Below are 7028 nucleotides of genomic sequence, written 5' to 3' on the forward strand. Positions count from 1 at the left end.
ATAAAGTAGAACGAACAGAGGTAACAAAGGAAATTCTGCCAGGCAATAAAACGAATGAAACTTTAGTAACAGAGAAAGAAGAAAGACTACCTTCACAGAACAGCATTACGATGACATTTGTGGAGGAACGCTTCTGAAAAGAGCGATGGACCTCATAAAGAAGTACGAACAGAGATAACAAAGGAGATTCTGCCCGGCAATAAAACGAATGAAACTTTAGTAACAGAGAAAGAAGAAAGACTACCTTCACAGAAAAGCATTACTATGACATTTGTGGAGGGGTGTAACGCAACAGAAAAGAGCGATGGACCTCATAAAGTAGAACGAACAGAGATAACAAAGGAGATTCTGCCCGGCAATAAAACGAATGAAACTTTAGTAACAGAGAAAGAAGAAAGGCTACCTTCACAGGAAACCATTAAGGAGACTTCTGTGGAGACTAAGAATGTTACAGAAAATGTCGATGGACCTCTAATAACAGAACGAACAGAGATAACAAAGGAGATTCTGCCCGGCAATAAAACGAATGAAACTTTAGTAACAGAGAAAGAAGAAAAACTACCTTCACAGAAAAGCATTACGATGACATTTGTGGAGGGGAGGAACGCTACAGAAAAGAGCGATGGACCTCATAAAGTAGAACGAACAGAGATAACAAAGGAGATTCTGCCCGGCAATAAAACGAATGAAGTTGTAATAACAGAAAAAGAAGAAAAACTACCTTCACAGGAAATCATTAAGGAGACTTCTCTCGAGACTAAGAATGTTACAGAAAATGTCGATGGACCTATGATAACAGAACGAACAGAGATAACAAAGGAGATTCTGCCAGGTAATAAAACGAATGAAGTTGAAGTAACAGAAAAAGAAAAACTACCTTCACAGGAAACCATTAAGGATACTTCTCTCGAGACTAAGAATGTTACAGAAAATGTCGATGGACCTCTGATAACAGAACGAACAGAGATAACAAAGGAGATTCTGCCCGGCAATAAAACGAATGAAGTTGAAGTAACAGAAAAAGAAGAAAAACTACCTTCACAGGAAGCCATTAAGGAGACTTCTGTGGAGACTAAGAATGTTACAGAAAATGGCGATGGACCTCTGATAGCAGAACGAACAGAGATAACAAAGGAGATTCTACCCGGCAATAAAACGAATGAAGTTGTAGTAACAGAGAAAGAAGAAAAACTTCCTTCACGGGAAACCATTAAGGAGACTTCTGTGGAGACTAAGAATGTTACAGAAAATGTCGATGGACCTCTGATAACAGAACGAACAGAGATAACAAAGGAGATTCTGCCTGGCAATAAAACGAATGAAGTTGAAGTACCAGAAAAAGAAGAACAACTACCTTCACAGGAAACCATTAAGGAATCTTCTCTCGAGACTAAGAATGTTACAGAAAATGGCGATGGACCTCTGATAACAGAACGAACAGAGATCACAAAGGAGATTCTGCCCGGCAATAAAACAGATGAAACTTTAGTAACAGAGAAAGAAGAAAAACTACCTTCACAGGAAACCATTAAGGATACTTCTCTCGAGACTAAGAATGTTACAGAAAATGGCGATGGACCTCTGATAACAGAACGAACAGAGATAACAAAGGAGATTCTGCCCGGCAATAAAACGAATGAAGTTGAAGTAACAGAAAAAGAAAAACTACCTTCACAGGAAACCATTAAGGATACTTCTCTCGAGACTAAGAATGTTACAGAAAATGGCGATGGACCTCTGATAACAGAACGAACAGAGATAACAAAGGAGATTCTGCCCGGCAATAAAACGAATGAAGTTGAAGTAACAGAATAAGAAAAACTACCTTCACAGGAAACCATTAAGGATACTTCTCTCGAGACTAAGAATGTTACAGAAAATGTCGATGGACCTCTGATAACAGAACGAACAGAGATAACAAAGGAGATTCTGCCCGGCAATAAAACGAATGAAGTTGTAGTAACAGAAAAAGAAGAAAAACTACCTTCACAGGAAGCCATTAAGGAGACTTCTGTGGAGACTAAGAATGTTACAGAAAATGGCGATGGACCTCTGATAACAGAACGAACAGAGATAACAAAGGAGATTCTACCCGGCAATAAAACGAATGAAGTTGTAGTAACAGAGAAAGAAGAAAAACTTCCTTCACGGGAAACCATTAAGGAGACTTCTGTGGAGACTAAGAATGTTACAGAAAATGGTGATGGACCTCTGATAACAGTGCGAACAGAGATAACAAAGGAGATTCTGCCCGGCAATAAAACGAATGAAACTTTAGTAACAGAGAAAGAAGAAAAACTACCTTCACAGGAAACCATTAAGGAGACTTCTGTGGAGACTAAGAATGTTACAGAAAATGGCGATGGACCTCTGATAACAGAACGAACAGAGATAACAAAGGAGATTCTGCCCGGCAATAAAACGAATGAAGTTGTAGTAACAAAGAAAGAAGAAAAACTACCTTCACAGGAAACCATTAAGGAGGCTTCTGTGGAGACTAAGAATGTTACAGAAAATGGCGATGGACCTCTGAGAGTAGAACGAACAGAGATAACAAAGAAGATTCTGCCAGCCAATGAAACGAATGAAATCACAGTAACAGAGAAAGAAGAAAAACTACCTTCACGGGAAGCTGCTGTGACGCCACCGAAGGTTGTTAAAAGCTTAGGAGAAGGAAAGCTTGTAGGTGTGACTCGGTGTGGACCCTTTCGGTTGTAACAGAAGAATTAGTTGCAAGAATCGCTGCTGTTGTATTGAACGAAATGACAACAGAGTAGTGATAAGGTGTTGCTGTTTCTCTTATCAATTTCTTTGAAAAAAATCATAATCAAAATAAATATAGAAGTTGGGAGACCTTGAACCATTCAAAAACGTCACTTATGAACACAGTGATTGCGGCCCCGGTTTAGATTCGAGAGAGTTATGTTTCTTTTAAGACTGTACACACACAATGCCGGTTTGTCTCCGGCCCTGAGTATTACAGCATTTAGTGGCATCCTTAGTTAACAGTTTACCACAGTTTACCTTCCGCAGGTTTCCCCAGTGAGCACTGAGGCCACGCGCAGCTTTTGCTGAGACCCCACCTTTTCCTCTTACCTATGTAGTTACCGCAGCACCCAGATTCAAGGAGCCGTTATTTAAGGCAACATGTATAAAATTTCAGCCATGCACGTATTATTCACGCCTTGTTAGTGCCACATCAAGTGTCAAAGTTAGCACAATGATGAGAAAACAAAAAAGGAAGGTAAACTGAGGCAACCCGGATGTCACACTGGCCCTGTGTCCCACGGTAATGGGCTCTCTCCCACCACAAACTCAAGGGTCGTTACTCTCAGACGCTTCTACCTCTCAGATCAACTTTTCCAAAGACAAAAAAGGAGAATAACCGGGTTTTAAAGAGTGTTTGTTTGGGTTCATGGTACGTAAGTGTCAAAATACCAGAGTGAACTACCCCTGGAAATGCCCTAAACTCAACGAAAGCCTTGTCAAATCCATTTACACTTCGCTTGGCTTTTCTGATAACAACGTGGCGCCTGTGATGGGTGGCCAACCTCTCCTGTTCTATGGCTCCGCAGCACGCGGCCAAACTTTCTATCCTTGGCACTGGGTGAGATCCTGGCTCCTGCTAAAGCCGGCGTCACACAGGGCAAGTTTCTAACATGTTGCTTGTGTTCGTTGGTGATATCACCAAACAACAATGTTGTGCATCACACAGCATTGACCCTGAACTGTTGTGTTGACGCCGCGCTCCAACAACAACAAACACCGCGCCAGCATCTCTTCAGCCAGTTTACCATAAATCGGAAGGATATTGAGCTAGGTTTTAGAAGACTGTGCTGCTGCATTGTACATAATGAAGCATGAGCTACGACTGCAGAAGCGTCAGAAGAGGCAGTGTTCTCCATCTCAACAGTCTGTTTACCTCGCGCCAGGCACAGACTCCGCCCAGCATGCCACCACAGTCACTTGAGTGTTATAAATGACTTTACACAATAAATCACAAACACATACTTGCACATGTACAGTCGGCTATAGAGAGTAGTGTCACACTGTCCAGTAAGTTTCGTTCAGAAAGCGACATCTGGCAACCCCTCCACGCGACATGAAAATTATTATATCCTATCGAAATCGTACTGTTGTGGTGATCGGTGGTCACAGGTGCACTCTCCATAATTTTAAGATAGATATTTATCAAAAGTGCCCGTCGCTAACGCTTAATAAATATTTTTTCTTTAGGCTCTGTCGCTACATTTTGACACGAGCTTTTAGTTTCGGTCAAATTTAGTCAAGAGCAATTCTAAGTTGTTTATCAAACTATGATACATTTAAAAATATACTGCACTTATTAAGGGAGATTGTTATGCCTTTTAACTTAAAAAATAAATCCCTGACAGCCGAGATCTTGTTCTTTATCAAAAAAAATTATACGTAATAATAGGCTATAAACGTTCACATGATGGCGTCGTCGACCGCGGGCTTTTCCGCGCTCGCGCGCACACACACACACACACACACACACACACACACACACGTATTTATACTTAGATATTACGTAATCTTCACGGAGAAATGATTTTAGATTTTTGATGATCTGAATTGTCTTTGAGGCTTTATAGTGACGGAAATTAAGGCTGCGAGTTAAACAGACCCTCAAGCCTATTTGCTGTTTGATGGTAAGGAGCATTAGTCGCTGCCTGCCTCTGTGAAGGACAGCATTGCACGCGGTAGTTTCAAAGTTTAATAAGAAAAAGTGTTTCAGACTGTTCGTGATGTTTTACCTCGTCGTCATCATCATCATCATGTAAAAGACATTCATTATCGCATTTCTAAATTGAATTCATGTAATCTGGTATATTTCTAACTACATTATATTATAATATGATATAATATTATACAGTATTATAATTTCACGGTCACACACACACTGTACACACTGATACGCGTCACTAACATCACCAGTGAATGCGCCACCGTGGTATAGTTGCCAGATACCGCCACCAGGCTAAACATTCTGAAAATCATGACACTACTCTCTATCGTCGACTGTACGTGTACATCCTCATGAATTATAATCTGCTTGTCAAATTTTTTTTTTTTTCGAAAAATGTTCATACCTTTTTGAAAACAAGTACCAGCTTTCGCTAGTGCGACTGACAAATATATAATTATATAGTAAAACAAACATTATTCTCAGCCGCATTTGTATGCTTGAAGGTGCGCGGTGCTAGTGTCGCTGTGAATGAGCTCCGTGAAGTACACGAGTGTTGAGGCAACTCATCCCTGACGCAGCGTGCGGGACACGACGAGACGCGGCTTCGTTAGGTCCGCCAGTCGGGGACGTGTGTCGCGGTGCGCCGCGGATGCTGTACGCTGCATGATACTGACCCTCCCCCCAATCTCTCAATGTGTGTGTGTGTATATATATATATATATATATATATATATATATATATATATATATATATATATATATATATATATATGGCTTAACACGCAGAGAACACAACCGGTAAATCACAGACTGAATCCAGTCTGTATTACTGGCGAGTGTGAGTCAGGGAGGTGGGGAGGCGGGCGGGCAGGGAGGCAGGGGTAGGCTGGAGGCGGGCGGGGAGGCCCTGGGTAGGCCAGGATGGGCGTTGGGGGTGGCAGGTTGGCGGCCAGGGAGGGCGGGCGGGCAGGGAGTGTTGGGGAGGGTGGGGGACGGGGCTGAATGGCCCGGGCTGGGCGAGGCTGGGCGGGGATCATCGCCATTCATCGGCAAGTGATCCACCAGCACCCTCCCGACCCGCCTGATCCGCCCAGCTGATACCCGCTCAGGCACAAAGGCGCCCCCTCCCCCCTCCCCCCGCGCGTGGCCAAGCCTTGTTCTATCCGCAGATTTCTTTCTTCCACACTTTGATATTTACAACTTTACAAGAAACACATTCCCATAATTTTTTCTCGTAAATTCAAGCCGGCACTGAGTTAGTATTCGCGGGTTTTATTTACTCGTGCACTATCTGTTGGCAGCGTCAGGGCGGCGGGGAGGCGGGGAGGACGTGGGAGCGGGCTTGTCAGACCCGTGGATTAGGGCGTGGAGGGCGTGAGGAGGAAAGAAGGATAGTTGTGACGCCAGCATGAGGGAAGGTGGAAGAGGTGGAGGACATGTGGGTAGAGAGGGAGATGGAGAGAGCATCACAGAGGACATGGGAGAGAGCGAAATGTGTGGTTAGTGGGCGAATAGATGAAGAGAGAAAGACAGGTCATGTGCATAATAAGAGAGAGCATTGCAGAGCTGGACATGGGTGACAGCGTAGGTGCATAGGCGTGAGAAAAAGGTGACGAGAGGAGAGAACAACACAAGGCCAGAAGGTGTGTTGGGGCGGGGTGGCTTGCGTGGGTCTGGCAGGTGAGGTGAGGAGCCGATGCTAGAGGGAGAGTCATCGCGGGTTGCCCCTTCTTCCCCTCCACTATGACAGATGGTGTCAGGGCGGGCGGCTGGCGGAGCGTGGCGGGCATAATTAAATGTTACTTACAATGGATGATTTGCCAACCATCGCTTACCACTCGTTATTGGGAGCCGAAACGCAACGAATACCCTAACGAGGACACAGCTGCAGAAGAGGAGGGGAAGGGATGGGTAGGGTGAATAGGGGGAAGTAGAGGGAAGGGATAGGAGGATAGGATGTAGAATCAGCCTCCCTGTGCAATAGCCTCGTTAGTAAATGCAGCAAGACAAGTGTAAGAATATTTTTCCGGTGTACTCTTACAGACGAACGGGGCCGGTCAGGGGCTCGTGACAGGGCGATGTAGGATAATGTTAAAGTGGAGGTCCAGAGGGCGACATATTGCTGCTCTTCCTTCCTCGAACGACACGCGAAGGAGAGGCGAATGAGGGGGGGGAGGGGGTGGATGAAAAGAATACAGTGGGAGAGAGTGGGAGAGAGAAGAAGGAAGATAGGGAGAGAGAATGGGAGAGGTAGAGAGAGAGAGAGAGAGAGAGAGAGAGAGAGAGACTGGAAGAGAGGGAGGGGGATGGAGAGAGA

The 7028-nt window shown here is 44.2% G+C and overlaps 1 long non-coding RNA gene across 1 annotated transcript; it reads right to left on the reverse strand.

Annotated features, from left to right (window-relative positions):
* Positions 1 to 479: 479 nt before the first annotated feature.
* Positions 480 to 1819, reverse strand: LOC126992309 (uncharacterized). Its single transcript, XR_007746465.1, has 3 exons — positions 1514 to 1819; positions 878 to 1036; positions 480 to 721 (listed from the first exon to the last, which is right to left on the reverse strand). It is a non-coding gene; the product is annotated as an uncharacterized LOC126992309 (long non-coding RNA).
* Between the last annotated feature and the right edge of the window lie 5209 nt (positions 1820 to 7028).

The sequence above is a fragment of the Eriocheir sinensis genome, unplaced genomic scaffold, assembly GCF_024679095.1.
Source record: "Eriocheir sinensis breed Jianghai 21 unplaced genomic scaffold, ASM2467909v1 Scaffold438, whole genome shotgun sequence".
Classification (NCBI taxonomy): Eukaryota; Metazoa; Arthropoda; class Malacostraca; order Decapoda; family Varunidae; genus Eriocheir; species Eriocheir sinensis.